The sequence below is a fragment of the Pseudonaja textilis genome, chromosome 1 (genome assembly GCF_049901715.1).
Source record: "Pseudonaja textilis isolate UNSWEBS1 chromosome 1, rPseTex1.2, whole genome shotgun sequence".
Classification (NCBI taxonomy): domain Eukaryota; kingdom Metazoa; phylum Chordata; class Lepidosauria; order Squamata; family Elapidae; genus Pseudonaja; species Pseudonaja textilis.
The window spans coordinates 32,053,286-32,069,843 of record NC_141990.1 but is presented as its reverse complement, the minus strand read 5'-3'; positions in this window follow the sequence as shown (position 1 = coordinate 32,069,843).

Sequence of the window (16,558 nt, the reverse complement as noted above, 5' to 3'; positions counted from 1 at the left end):
GTACTTTTTCTAGAGACTCAACATCTTTTTATAGTGTGATGACCAAAACTGGTATGGTCTTACTAAGGCTTTATAGAGTGGTATTAGTACCTCACTTGATGTTGATTGTATCCTTCTGTTAATGCATCTTAGGATTGCATTAGCTTTTTTGGCTGCTGCTGCACACTGCTGGCTCATATTTAGCTGGTCGTCCACCAAGATCTCTCTCACAATTACTGCTATTGAGCCTGGTTTTACCCAGTCTATATGTGCACTTTTGGTTTTTCTTGCCTAAGTGTAGGACTTTACTTTTCTCTACATTGAATTTCATTTTATTAGATACGGCCCAGTGTTCTAGTCTGTCAAGATCCATCTGGATCTTGAACCTATCTTCTTGGGTGTTAGCTATACCTGCCAGCTTAGTATCATCTGCAAATTTGATAAGTTCCCCTTCTATTCCCTCATCTAAGTCATTAATGAAGATATTGAAGAGTACTGGGCCTAAGACGGTACCTTGTGGCACCCCACTGCTTACTTTCCTCCATGTAGACGTAGACCCATTAAGGACTCCTCATTGACTACAGTTTGTCATCCAGTTGTGTGTCTATCTGGTGGTGGTGCTATCTATCCCACTTTTTTCTAGCTTACCAAGAAGTAGGTTGTGATCTACTTTGTCAAATGCCTTGCTGAAATCTAAGTATATTATGTCAACAGGGTATTGATGTTAGGCTGATTGGTCTATTGTTTCATGGGTCTGGTTTTTTTCCCCTTTTTTGAAGTTGGGAACCACATCAGCTCTTTTCAGTTCTCTGGTAGTTCCCTGGTGCTCCAGGATTTTTGAAAGATATGGTGCAGTGGTTCTGAGATGACCTCTGCCAGCTCTTTTAAAACTCGGGGATGTAATCCATCAGGCCCTGATGATTTGTGTTCATCAAGATCAGACAGGTGTTCTCTTACTATGTTTTTTGCTTATTTTAACTTTTATTTCTGGTCTGTCTTTTTGGTGGGTTGAGGTGTAGTTTCTTTTTGCATGAAGACCAATGCAAAGAATGAGTTAAGCAGTTCTGCTTTCTCTCTGTTGCCTGTTACTTCCTTGCCATCTTCTCTCTTTAGTAGACCGACTGTTTCCTTGATTTTTTTTCTTGTTATTTATATGTTGGAAGAAACATTTTTTTTAATTATCTTTGACTTTTGTTGCAAGTCTTTGTTCGTTCTGAGCCTTTGCTTTTCTTACTTTGTCTTTGCAGATTCTGGCTATCTGCTGATATTCTGCCTTAGTTGTATGTCTCTCTTTCCATTTTTTGTACTTGTCCATTTTTTCTTTCAATCTTTGTGCAGCCATTCTGTTTTTTTCTTGGATTTCTTGTTTTTCTTTCTCAGTGGTATTGTGCTGGTCTGGGCTTCTATGATTGCACTTTTCAGAGTTTCCCAAGATTCTTGAGTTGTTTTCGCCTTTCAGATTTTCATGCATGGAATCTTTCCCAAGTTCTCTCTGAGTTTATTAAAATCAGCTCTTTTAAAATCCAAAACTCTGGTGTCATTATGTTCTGTTGCTTGTGTTTGTGTTATGTTGAATTCTAGTATGACATGGTCACTCTCCCCCAAGTTTCCTTCAGTTTCAACTCCCTCTATCACTTCTTCGCTGATTGTAAGAATCAAGTCCAGTATGGCTATCTCTCTAGTTCCATTCTCTACCTTTTGGACAACAAAGTTGTCAGCTAGGTTGGTTAGGAACTTATTTGATTTCTCACTTAGTGCAGAATTAGTTTTCCAATTGATATCAGAATAATTGAAGTCCCCCATTACTATTGATGTGTGTTTCCTGCATATGTTTGTTAGTTGGTTGGCAAAAAGGTCATCTATTTTAAGCTAGAAGTTCAAGTCAGCCTAATTGGTATTTAAAAACAAAACTATGAGATCCTCTTCATGGGAAAGGAGTGACTCTATCACTTTTATTTTGATTTGCTCTGTTCAAATTGAGCCAGATTTTGGAATGGGCACCAGACAAAGGTATCATACACCTGGAAGAAATCCTGGGTGACTTTTAATCCAACATCCTTGCCAGAGAGGCGCCATCAAACCATTGCAGAGAAATTGCTATCTAACCTTTGTTTTAAAACTTTCATGGATAAGGCACCCACAACTTCAGAAGGCAGGCTGTTTCACTGCTTAATAGTTCTCATGGTTTAAAAATATTCTTCTTACTTCTCCTCATAAAGTTTACATCTACTGGTTTTTGTCATACCTCCAGGCACCACAGAGAATAAATCTACATCTTCTTCCCTAGCAAACATTATTGGAAGTCTGATATGTCACTTATTAGCATTCTTTTCTTCCTCAAGGTTCCTACAACTTCCACTTCCTCAACCATTTCCTTGCTGAATTATTAAGTCCAATAAAGCTGATTCCTGAGTCTCTTCCCATCCTTGCACAGGAGTATACAGATGGCACTGAATTCAACACTATTAGGTAAACACCAGCACTAAATGGGAGAAGGCTCTGAGAAAGAAACTCAACCCCAACTTGATTTTTTTTGTAGTATAAGAGGGAGGAAAGAGAAATTCTGTCAGATTTTCAAGATTCTGTTTTATAACTTTTAACTGTAAAATAGACTCCCAGAAATTATTGTGGTTGTTATATCTGGGAGGATGGTTCAAGAATGGAGGCAAGACTCAGATAGTAACTAAAGCTCTTTATTTGTGACTTCAGATCTGAGCAACTAAACCCAGCCACAGCAGCCCCTTTTATAGGGCTGGCTGCGGCTAGGCAGCCAATGAAGGCGATTTGAGTTTGCCGCTCTTGGCAGGGCCAATCGCGGCAGCCCGTTTACTGGCCAATCGCATCAGTCTATGGCGACCAATCACGATCGGCTTTCAGCGGGCCAATCAGATTTGCAGGCTACGAGCCTGCTAGTCCGGAACACCCCTCCCCTCTCGGTTCCGTTTAAGGGGTGGAGTAATATAGTCTCGCAGGTAAGCAGGTCTTCGCACCTGTCTGCCTGACTTATGCACTTCCGCTTGACCCTGTTCAAACCCGGGTTCAGATGGACTGCTTGCTGGATCAAACAGGAACGGTGAACCGGTGTCATGGTCAGGGCTCTCCTCTGGTGCCTCCGGGGTGGTGAAGTCCTCAGCCTCGCTGTTACTGTTCTGGCTCCCGGGGCTCGCCGAACCTGCCTGGATGCTGCTTCCTGGTGAAGCGTTCGACTGTCCAGTCTCAGTTGCAGCTGGTGAGTGTTGCCAACCATGGTGCGGTGATCTCGGTGATAGCTCGGAATAGACAGGTGTTGGTTCTAATTCTGAGTTCACTGCTTCGCCTCCCCCTCTAGTGTCAAAGTTAGGGTCAGGGTTGGAAGATGTGGTTAGTCTGGAGCGCAGTTGGTCAATATGGCGTTTCCATGGTCTGCCATCAGTGGTGAGTAGATGGTAGGAGCGGGGACCCGTAACTTGAGTTACCTGGGCAGGAATCCAAAGGGGGTCCCCAGAAAATTTTTTTGCGAAAACAAGGTCTCCTACCTTGAAAACACGGTGCTTGCTGCTGGAACCCAGGGGCTTTTCCGGGGTGTAGGCAGGGTGCAAACGATCTAGAGGCGATCTGAGTTTCCTGGCCATCAGTTCAGCTGGGCACTTGTTGGTCGTGCTGTTTGGTGTGATGTGTTGTAGGAGCAGCATTCTAGTGACTTTGTCATGGATGTTGCCTTGATCCATTTTCTGCAGGGTTTTCTTTATAAACTGAACCATTCGTTCAGCCCTACCATTCGCCGCAGGATGAGCTGGCGATGTGAGTGCGTGTCGGATGCCCCATTCCACTAAATACTGTTCAAAGGCTAAGGCAGTAAATTGGGGCCCATTGTCAGAGACCAGGACATCTGGTAACCCGTGTGTGGCGAAGAGTCTGTTCAGTTTTTTAATGACCGCCTCAGTAGTGGTTGCTTTCATTTTATTGACCTCAAGCCAGTTTGAGTAGGCATCAACAGTTATTAAGAAGGTGTGGCCTCTCGTAGGTCCCGCAAAGTCAATATGAATGTGAGACCAAGGACCCCTGGGTGTTTCCCATTCTGCTGGTGGGGCTTTAGGTGGAGCTGAGTGGTTTTCCTGGCATTTGTTACAAGAGGCGACCCAGGTTTCGATTTGTTTATCTATACCTGGCCACCAGGCATAACTTCTTGCCAGCGTTTTCATACGTACGATGCCTGGGTGTCCATTGTGTAGCATTTGTAAGACCCTTTTTTGTAACTTAGTTGGTACAACAACTCGGTCTCCCCACAAAACGCACCCCTTTTGTGAAAAAAGTTCCGTTTGTCTGTTTTTAAACGGCTTAAACATTTCCTTAGTGTCGTAATCTGGCCATCCCCTCTCCACCCAGCCAAGAACTCGTGCCAAACAAGAGTCTCTTTTGGTTTCAAACGCGATGTCTTGCGCCGTTAGTGGAGGTGATGGCATTGTCTCTATTTGCAGTACGGGGAATGTGGGAGCTGGGTCTTCCTGTGGCTCGGGTAGCGGTGAGCGGCTCAAGGCATCTGTGTGGGGAATAGATTTCCCTGGGCGGTACTTTAATTGATAGTCGTAGGCAGCGAGAAATTCCGAGCATCGCGTCATTCTGGGGGAGAGAATGTGTGGAGTAGGTTTGTCACCCGCCAGGATCCCAAGTAGTGGCTTATGATCCGTTATAATAGAAAATGGTCTCCCATTAACATATTCATGAAATCGTTTTATTGCAGAGACAATAGCAAGGGCTTCCTTATCTAGTTGGCTATAGTTTCTTTCTGTTTTTGATAGAGTTCATGAAAAAAATGCAATTGGTGCTTCTGAGCCATTTGGTAGGATGTGGCTCAGGATGGCCCCTACCCCAAATGGTGAGGCGTCACACGTGACAGTCAAAGATAGTGTCTCGTTATACTGAATTAGTACTGCCTTTGAGGTAAGGAGGTCTTTTACTTGCTGGAAGGCGTGTTCCTCCCGACGTCCCCAATTCCAGGATGCCCTTTTATCGAGTAGTCTATGAAGGGGCTCAGCAACAGTCGCCTTCTGGGGTAGGAAGATGTTATAAAGGTTAATAAGTCCCAGGAAGGCTTGGAGGTCGGTTTTGTTTTTAGGTCTTGGGGCATTTTTGATAGCTACCAATTTAGCTACCTCCTTGCTTGTCAAGGAGGTAGCCAAGAAACTCCACCCTTTCTGTGCAAAGCTGGCACTTTTCCTTCTTAACCTTGAGGCCAGCATTTTTGAACCTCTGTAGGACTGTTCTGAGACGTTTTTCTAATTGGTTTTTTGTGGGTGCTGCTATTAATACGTCATCAAAATAGGGCACGACCCCTTTTATCCCTTGTAATAGTCTCTCCATCAGGCTTTGAAAGATGCCTGGGGCTACTCTTACACCAAACTGGAGCCTGTTGCATTTGAATGCACCACGATGTGTGACTATAGTTTGGGCTTCTGCAGTCTCGGGATCAACTGGTAGCTGTTGATACGCTTGGGCCAGATCTAATTTTGCGAATATTTTGCCACCCCCAAGTGAATGCAGGAGATGTTGAACAACTGGCACTGGATAGGCGCTCTGCTGTAGCGCATGATTGAGGGTGGCCTTGTAGTCACTGCAGATTCTTATGGACCCGTCAGGTTTTATGGGCATGACGATTGGTGTCTCCCATCGGGTGTGGTCAATAGGTTCTAACATGCCTTGTGCAATTAATTTGTCCAGTTGCTCATCAATTCTGGATTTAAGAGCAAAGGAAACTTGGCGTGGCTTTAGACGAATGGGTGCTATGTTGGGGCGAAGATTAAATGAAATGGGGGACCCCTTGTACTTGCCTAGGCTTTTGTTGAACACTTCTTGGAAATCGTGGACGAGAGCCGCCTCCCAGTCATTGTCTTCAGTATGATGGATGCCAGCCACTCCGATTCCTAGTGGTGCAAACCACTGAAGACCTAATAGACTTGGCCGATTTCGGTCCACGACGGTGAGTGGTAGAATTGCCTTATGTCCCTTGAACGAGACCTCCCCATGGCGGGTACCTGCGTCTGGAATCCGGTTGCCTTGATAGTCTTTTAGTATGAGTCTCTGACTGCTGAGGTCTTGGCGTCGGATATTGGGGACTAGCTGCTTGAGTGTTCTCCAGGATACCATGGATAGTGATGACCCAGAGTCGACTTCCATGTTGCACGGTTTGTTTTCAATCGTGACCTCTACTCGGATCTTTTTAGTGTCAAGTGATGAAGTGTGGCTGATGGTGATGGTTTGATGAGCCTCCTCTCGTCTGGGGGCGTCGTTAAGCCTTCAGGGTCTGCTGTACCAGTTCCGTCTGGGGCTGGAATTTCTCTTGTTTCTGCATACCCTTGCGATGTGTCCCCGTTTCTTGCAAAAACGGCATATGGCATCTAAGAATCTGCATTCGGATCGGGGATGGTTTCCCCCGCATCCGGCGCATTGGTAATTGGCTTTGCGACCCCGCTGGTCCCGTTGCTCACATTCTGACCGGAGCCTGTGGACTTCTTCTTCCTTGCTGTCTGAGGATGACTCAACGTCTTCGTGATGGGTGGTTGATGTGTACTTGTCTGAAGGTTTCCCAGCATTGTTGGTAGGTTGGCGGTTGGTCCCGCTGGTTCGACGCATTCGTGCTGCTGATTTACGAGTGGCTTCGGCTGCTGTGGCATCTGCTATGGCATCTGCAAGTGAGATGTCTCCCTTGGCCATAATCTTGCTCTGGACGGTTGGGTCTCTGAGGCCAAGGACGATGCGATCTCTCATGGCTTCTTCGAGGTTGGCGAAGCCACACAAACCACCCAGGTTCCTCAGGTCTGCCACAAAATCCCCAACGCTCTCACCTTCACGTTGGTCCCTCTGGTAGAACTCATGCCTGCGAATGAGAGTTGGCATGGCTGGGGCGTAATGGTTGCGCAGGATGGGAGCATGGGTGTCCCAATCCATGGTCTTAACTTCAGCTGGCTTGGCTAAGGCTTTAGCCATCTTAAAAACGGCTGGTCCACAATGGGTTAGAAAAACGGCTCGTTTCTTGCTGGGCGTGGCATCTTTGAGGTTGTTGGACTCCAGGAACATTTGAAATCTGTCCATGTATGAGTCCCAATCTTCACTAGCTGGATCGAATGGTGCGGGTGGTATAGCGCTGCTGGCCATGTCGCCGTCGTTGTGCTCTGTCAGCTACGTGCTCCTTCGGCTAGCTCAATTTAATAGCTTCTGTTGCCTCCGCATCCCACCTTTGTCGCCAGTGTTATATCTGGGAGGATGGTTCAAGAACGGAGGCAAGACTCAGATAGTAACTAAAGCTCTTTATTTGTGACTTCAGATCTGAGCAACTAAACCCAGCCACAGCAGCCCCTTTTATAGGGCTGGCTGCGGCTAGGCAGCCAATGAAGGCGATTTGAGTTTGCCACTCTTGGCAGGGCCAATCGCGGCAGCCCATTTACTGGCCAATCGCATCAGTCTATGGCGACCAATCACGATCGGCTTTCAGCGGGCCAATCAGATTTGCAGGCTACGAGCCTGCTAGTCCGGAACAGTGATGTGTCTGTTTCTTAACTAGATCTGTCTCAAAGGGCTGACAACCTTTTGAGCAATGATGTTACCTGAAAAACAGATTGTTTGCAATTGAGGGAGGATATGGGAGCAGCGGGCAAGTAGGCTCTCTGCTTAACTAAGATTAAATTAACCTATTCTAATTATTACCTGCTTTTAAGGCTATTTTTCTATCATATCTTAGTCTTCAAATTTTTATTTTTATTTTTAAACCCTTTACATTTTTGAAATTTTTGCAGTGTGATCACTAATCCATTTCTAGTTATATTTCAGCTATGGTTTAGCTGTATTTTAAAAAAAGCCTGAGCTGGGCCTCAGCTAAAGAAGGGCCTTGCTGCTGCTTCTCTGTTGTTGTTGTTCTACAGATCTTACTCCTTTAGCTGGAAGTCTAGCAAAGCCTAGCTTTGATGTGATTTCTCTCATCTGATTTATTCTATTTTTATCCACTATTTTTATTGTTTTATCATTTTTATTTGCTCATGTTCCCTGCTCTGTCGGGAGGGCAGGATCCTTGGTATACTTGTGAGGAGCTCTGCCATTGTTTGCATTAGGACTCATTTCTTCTCGACTCCCGATTCCTTTTCCTCTGGATTTAGGACTTGTTTCAGTTACTAGACTCTATGCTATATTACACAGCTCCTCCTCTATTGTGCTACTTAATATAATGAAGACCAGGAAAAGGAGCAGATCTCTCACTGACCTGGTTCCTCAACCTTCTCTGAAGCAATCCAAGATTGAGGACTTTGTTTTAGCTCGGCCTCTCGGTTTGAAAGCTCCTGCTCCCTTTTGTCTGGCAGCTGCTGGTTGTCGCGATCTGCCGACGGTTGAGGGCATCACTCCCCGAGTTGAGAACAAAGGCTTATCTAAAACTACGGCCCCCAATCAATCCTTCAATGAGCCCAACCTTACAGAACTTTTGTCTTAGCAATGTTTCTTGGTTGCAGAAACTACAGTGAGCATTCAGCTCCAGCTTGATAAAATATTAAGTGCTTTAAGCTAGTTTCCTGGACTACCAATGGGTACCCTGGGTTGACCGCTCGGCAGCCTGATGCAGTGGCAGGGTTCTCCCTGCCAAGCCTCAGCAAAAGCACTGGCCAACGTAATCCTAACAATAGTTCGAACTTTACATCTTTTGACACAAACAGTCACCTGGTCTTACAGTCAAAAAAGGTGGCCCTCATCGTTAATCCCATTAACGGCAACTTACCTCACAGGGTTCAACACAGCTGGCAAGGGGCCATATATTACAGTTATTGGGGCTAAAAGCTGATGATTTGAAGAAGGTTGAACTTTTACCGTCTCCTGAATACTGCACTAGAGTGCTAGTCAGTTTTGACAACTCTAACACCCCAAAACTATTTTTCAGAAGACGATCCCTGTTAAGATCCTTCGGCATTCTGCCAAGAAGAGTCTTCAAAGATATGTTGATTAAGCCACTCTTGAGTAATCAACAATTTGTGACTGGCAGGAGATTTATTGCCCCCAAAAGATCCTCAGCAGCACATATTAATGTGCCATCCTTGAATGCCATCTCGGATACTACATCACATACTAATTGTACACCTATTCCCTCAAAATCTCCAGTTGGCATCCTCTCAGATGGTAGCCTGACTGTTCCTCCTAGAACCGGTCAAATTAACCCACTGCAGTGAGCAACATCTTACCAGGAAGCTTCCCTTGACTTGATCAGCTGGGAAGAAATGGCCCCAAAGGAAGTGACACCAGCCCAGGGCACCCAAGGTTCCTTAGTTAGTAAGCCTCAGGTCAGTGTCTCTGGGATTCCATCTATTTATGAGACTGACTTATGTCAAGACAATTTCTGGAACCAGGAGGAGACACAGCTCTTCGACTCCTTTTGTGCGCTTCCACAACCAGAAAGGGCCCAAATCATAAAGCGTCTGGATGCAGTTAAATCCAAGCTCTGGAGTCTTTCACTACCTGATAAGGATTGCCTTGGACTCCAGGGAGTCTATACTGATTTACCAATGGAAGCTTCCTTGGCGCTTTCTCCAGAATGTCTAATTTGTAAATTTGAAGATCCAGGCTACTTCAAACTCTGTCTGTTGATGCTGCTGAATACTTGCCAGCTAAGCAACCAATTAATGCCACAAGTATGAACTGGAGTGCGTTTAGAGCCTTACAGCCCCATGAACAAGGCTCGCCTCCCCTCCCTCCTTCCCTGCCTTTGCCTCCTGAGAGGATGACTCTTCCACTTAACAACAGGTGTATCTTTTCTGATCCGAAGGGCACTCTGGAAAAAATTAATCACACAGAATGACTATTAAATCTGGCAACCCCCCACACACACACTTAAGTGTCTTTCGTGGAACATAGCAGGTTGGGGGAGAAGGTGTGGTACCACAGAATTCGCCAACTATATTCACTCATTTGATGTGGTCCTGCTTCAGGAGACCTGGGCATGCGATAAGATATCCCTTACAGGGTTTACGGTCATTTCCTTGGCCGCCACCAGATAATCTATGACAGGAAGGCCTAAGGGTGGTCTAGCTTGCTTGGTCTCTACTTCTTTGAAAGTGGAGACAGTGGAGCTGCCCTCCTGTGGCTCTTTAGCTATGGTGCTCCTAATTAAGACAGGACGCAGCAAACTGTTAGGGTTCAACATTTATCTTCCACCGATGATGAGGCAAGCTGGTACTAAAGCTCAATGGGCCATGCTAGAGAATTACATTACTTGTATGGAAACTAAATTCCCAGTGCTGTACATCCTTATAGGGGGTGACTTTAACGCCCGATTGGGAGTCCAAGTTCCCCCATCGATTGAGGCACTCTACTCCCAAGAAACCCTCTAGGCCATAGAACACCTGATTTCAGCCAGACATTCTAAGGATGAATTAACAAATTTTGCTGGCATTCAGTTAGCCCTTTTAGCAGCCCAATACAATAAGATAAATATCCTAGGTGATCTAGCTGGTGAGTTTACTTTTAGTTCCTCACATGGGAGTAGTGTTATTGTTTTTGTGCTGGTATCCCAGCTTCTTAGAAAGTCAGTCCATGCTTTTTATGTGGACTGCCTTACGGAGAGCAACCACTACCCTCTGGTTACAATCACTGGGCTTTCCTCAAATATACATCTCCCTAGGGGTCCCCAGATATTAGATCCCGATGTGGCCTCGTATACAAGGAAGATCAAATGGTCTTCTAATACTGAAAGAAAGTTTCACTCCTTTTTATCACCTCCGGAGTGTCTCAGCTTATACAATCAGGCCCTAACAAGTAGTGGCCCAGGGAAAATCTTGGCCTTTGAATCACTAATTAATAGTGTTCAAAGGGAGCTAGGAGCCATCCATAGGCCGAGTGGTCCATATCATTCAAGAAGTCATTCTTGGTTTGACAAAGAGTGTCTGATGCTCAGAAACCAGATTAATCGGGTTTACCTGCTCTATTGTAATTGAGGGGATAAATGCCCATCAGAGGACTACTATCGCTTGAAGTGGGAGTATAAAGGACTAATTGCTAAGAAAAAGAAAGCTAAAGAGAGAGAGAAGTGGGATCTACATCTCCTCTCCATCCAGTAGAAGAAAACTTGATTATTTTGGCAAATTGTTGCCAGCTCCTTGCCGGGTCATCAAGAACTCCCTCTCTGCTGTATTTCCAACAGAGATTGGGAAAACCATTTCTTGGCAATTTTCCAGGTGTCAACAAGTTCGACCGTGCTTGGGCCACAGCTGCCTCCTGCAGTTCCTGACTGGCAACCCATAACTCATGCTGAGATTATTGAGCTTATCTCCGAACTCGTCAGGCAAAGCCCCTGGCCTGATGCTATACCCCCTGATCTGCTAAAATCCAATCCTGAGTGGTGGATCTCTCTCTTAGCAAGACTCTTCACAAATATCAATACCTCTGGCAGGATCCCTACCTCCTGGAGCTTAGCAATTATTGTTCCAGTTTTTAAATGAGGAAATAGGAACAATCCAGCCAACTATCACCCCATAAACCTGCTCCCCATCATTGGAAAATTGTATGCTAAATATCTCCAATGTAGACTCCTCACTTGGGTTGAGGAGTCCAATATTATTGGTGCTGAACATATTGGGTTTAAAGTGGGCTGTGCCACACTGGAGCACTGTTTTGTCTTAGCACACCTGATCGATTAATATACTACCATACTAGGTAGCAAACTTTTTACTGCTTTTATTGATCTAAAGTCAGTGTTTGACTCAGTCCCTAGGGGACTGTTGTGGTCAAAACTGTTCAAAAGTTCTATCTATAGATGTCTTCTGTTCCTAATTAGATCCTTGTACAACCAGACCTCGAGTCAGGTCAGGTGTGGTTTGCAGGGAAAACTTTCTAATCCTATCCCGATTAAGAACGGAGTAAGGCAAAGTTGTGTTCTGGCTCCTCTTTTGTTTAATTTATTCTTATCTGACTTGGCCTTTCACATTGGACGTATTGAGTCCCATGCTCCAAAGCTGTCAACTATGAAGATCCCGCTTCTCCTTTATGCTGATGATGCGGCCCTCCTTTCATTGTCAAGGCCAGGTCTGAAAAGATTACTTTCTGCATTTGGGTCTTACTGTGCTGAGAACCACTTGTCCATTAATTATGACAAATCCAAAGTATTGGTGTTCTCTAGAGCCCGGAAATTGTATAACTAGGCTAACAATGGTAATGCTGTTAAGCAGGTTTTCCATTTTAAGTATTTAGGTATTCAATTTCAGAACACGGTGCTTGGACTAGACATCGAACCCAGGTGCTGAATTCAGCCTCCTGTAGTCACCAGCAGATTTTAAGATTTTTTTTATACCCAAGGAGACCAGTTTATTCTGCTCTGTGTATTTACAAAGTCAAAACTATGGCTCAAACTCTTTATGGAATTCCCATATGGATATGGGGCTTCAAGGATTGTACTGAAAGAACCCCGGCTGTCTTTCTTAGAAAACTTCTGGGTCTTCCTTCTTGTATTGGTTTTGCTCTGATGTACTTGGAACTGGGCACTCGATCAGTCAAATGTAGGGCGTGGATTAACACCTTTAAATGGTTGTTTTGGGTGCTCTTTCTGGCAGTTCCTAATAGCTATGTCTCCCTGGCATTTTCTGACTCATATTTCTCATTGGGAGAGGGAGCTGATAAAGAAATTACACCTGCTACGTTTTACGGGGGAAGCCCTGGGAGATTATGGCCTTAAGAACGCCCAGTTTAGGGAAGTCCAATGGCTTGTGGACATTGACTTGCAATATCTATGAGCTAGAGCTAACAAAACTTGCTCCCCTCTGATCTTCAGCCAATTTAATCATTATGGACTGAGGATGGCTTCCTATTTTTACACTCTAACCATTCCCAAGAATAGAAGAGCTTTCTCCCTAGCTCGCTTTAATGTTTTGCCCTCAGCACTACTGGATGGGCGATTTAAGAGGCTCCCGATTAATGAGCGGCTATGCCCCTGTGACAGAGCTGAGGTTGAAACTGTGGAGCATGTCCTTTTATATTGCCCTATGTATAACACAGGCAGATCTAAGTTACTGTCTCTCCTTGAAACAGACCCTTCCAGACCCAATGTTAGCAATTTGTTCTTACATTGTCTAGGGGATGGCTCCTCATACATCACTTCTCAGGTTTCCATTTTTTTTAAAGAGCTGTAACCATCAGAGGAGTACGCTATATTTCCCCTTAGTCAAGTTTTTGGTGACCAATTGTTCATGAATAATTTTCCCATGTTCTTCTTTTGTTGTACTTGTGTTTTGGTCTGTGACCGCAATAAATTATTATTATTATTATTATTATTATTATTATTATTATTATTATTATTATTATTATTATTATTATTATTATTATTATCATTACCTGAAAAACATCAGGAACGTATTGGAACTCTCATGTCCTACAGAATTGTTTCCTTGTTGATATTGAGGTATCAACAAATCTCCAAGATGATACCATAGCCATCTATTTGTGAATATTACATCTAGGACCAAGGGAGACATGATATCAGTGTTTCAATTTTGGAGTGGCTGTCACAAACAAGAGAGGGTCAGCCTATTTTCAAAGCACAGAAGGCAAGACAAGAAACAATGGATGGGAACTAACCAAGGAGAGAAGCAACCTAGAACTGAGAAGAAATTTCCTAATGGTGAGACAATTAACCAGTGGAATGGCTTGCCTTCAGAAGTTATGGGTGTTCCATCACTGGAGACTTTTAAGAAGGGATTGGATAGCTATTTGTCCAAAATGACACAGGGTTTCCTGCTTGAGCAGGGGGTTGGACTAGAAGATCTCCATGATCCCTACCAACTCTGTTATTCTATGTTCTATGGATTTGGGGGTCACTATTAGTTCCAGAACTACATCACAGTTGGTATTGGATGGGATAGCATTGTCCCCAACAAACTCAATTTGAGGGGTGTCCTAGAGTTGCACCTCCTGCTCAATGAGCAGATGGCAGTCATAGTTAGAAGGGCCCTTGCACAGCTTTTTATTGTACTTTATGTCCATTCTTGGATCACCAGATTCTGGTTACTGTCAATCATGCTTTAGCAATTTCCATATTGGACTACTCCAATGCATTCAACATGAGGCTGCTCTTGAAGATCTGGAAGCTTCAGGGGGTACCAAACAGAGTGACACGAGCAGTTATGTTTGGTCCTAGAATAGAGCCACTCTGTTCCGTAAGCTGCATTGTTTCCAATTTGATTTGTAGTCTGTACTGGTTTTCATCTTTAAAACCCTTCATGATGGGGGATTAGGTTATTCTCTGCAGTTGCACCTGCCTCATGGAACAATCTCCCCCTCCAAATTAGATTAGTTCCATCCCTTTTGACATTCTGGAAGATCCTCAAGATTTAGTTGTCAGACCTGGGGCTCCCAGGGAGCCAGAGATATGCTCAGATAGCTCCATTGATAAGCAACTATTCTTATCTCTTTGCCAAGGGTTTGCATATTTGTTTTTATAATATTTATTTTTAATATGGATTTTATATTGTTGGATTTATTGTTTCTATATTTTTAAATAAATGTTCACAAATAAATTTATGAACAAGAAAAAGAAAAAAGCAGGGGAAGCTATTCGATCAGATTGAACTGAAAAATTGAAGTCTAACATCTCTCCTGTTCTCAGTGACCTTTTGCTCATTCCCAGAATACATCTAGAATGCAGATTATGCTGGTGAATTGGATCCCCAACTGAGTAGATGAGATGAAGCCCAGCTCTGCTGATCATAGTGATCTGCTTACCTCATAGAACTGGCATATGCAGTTCTTGAGAAATCTTGATTACATTACAATACATTTTTACCATGGATTTAAAAGGAAATTCAGTAAAAATAAGGAGAATTAAATCAATGCATTTTAGGCTTATAAATACAAGTTAAATGAAACTTTTAGATTTATAGACAATGAATTGGCTATACTTTCACAATAGAAAATAATGGAATTAACCTAAATCGTATAGTTTTTATCAGTTAATCCAATTCAATATCTCTCTGAAAGTAAGTTGACTAAGGTAAATAAATGGTAAAATTATTTTCTTGTTCTTTCTGTCGGCTTCTCAAAATTGATCTAGCCAATGAATCAATCTTTCAAACTTTCGAACAAGCAGTCTAATAAACAGAACTAATAATTATTATAATTTGGTGTAAGAGCAAAGTAAAGTAACATTCTTTAAAGTGCTTACTGTAATAGAAGATGTAACAAGAGGGAAGAAATGTATTTTGCTACATGTCTTGACCTCTCAAACAGAACTCATTATTTGGGTACACTACACTAAATCTGTCAAGGTGATCTTGTAGCCATAAATCCACTCCAGGTTCTGAGTGTTCTTTGAGCAAAAAAACATTGCACCAAAGAAGGCACATTAAGAAAGGAGTAAACACAGGGAGATGTTCAGTGAGGCCAAAGGCAAATACTAGTTCTTCATACAAAGAAATGTGAGGAACCACAGAAGGCTTCCACTCTTCTCAAAAATCTCCAACAGCAACACTTTTGCTGTGGAAAAAAATAAATAAAACAGGTACCAATTACTACAATAATAAAGTATGGGCCAGGATGATACAAAAGAGATGATAGACAAGCATTTGAATTTGGGAAAGATCTACTCTGTGGTGATATCTCAACTGTGAAATCACCTCTGTAAGCAAAATTCATCCGATATCTTCCTTAGGCCTTAGCATCAGCCATTTCACATGGGTCCTTAATTTCTAGTCTCAACATCTGGAATTCTTATGGTGCTTTTGGACATGATTTATCACTTCCTCTATTGGTGATTGTTTAGCTTACTGTTTATTGGTTTGCACTTCTATTGTGATATGTACTCTTTCATTTCTTGCTAGCCATCCAGACAGCATAAGCTATTGAAGGAAAAAATGCAGATTATGGGGAGGGGTGGAGGAGGAATGGTGCTGATGAAGGTAAATTGTGAATTAGCATTTGAACACCCTCCGAGTCTGGGGTGCCAAAGATGAGTAAAATAAAATAAATGAAATAATTATTCTGGGTTTACCATAACTGATTATCCCAATGTCACTTTTGCAAATTTCAAAGATGGTGCAATCTTGGCATCATGTAATCACCTCTCTCTATCTCTTTGTTTCTTAAAGCATGAAAATATCATGGATTTGCTTACGTGGTAGAAAAAAGCAGTTGTTCCCTTCTTTATAGAAAAACATTTACTTGTATCTAATTATTTTGCACATTTCAATATAGAGCCCTCCCCCCAGCCCCCTTCTCTTAGATCAACAATGCATAATAACAATCAGTAAAAGGACAAGTTTAATTGAAGAATGAATATATTGTATCTTAAAGGTAACTCAGGGGGCCAGGGCAGCTTTCTTCAAGAATGTACATCAGTATTCCATCTAATCCAATTTTTCTCAAACTGAGCCTAAATGAAGCTCTCCAGATGTTTTGAGGCTAAGGTCCCAGAAATTCTAACCAGCATGTGGCAATGATCAATTTGTAGTTGAAGGATACAATTCATTCTTGATTACATGCCTAGAACTTTCACAAATATATCCAGCATTACTTCTAGAGCAGGGCTGTCATGGTTCATGGGCTAGATGCGTCACATGCTGGCCATGCCCATGCCTGGTTTAATGAA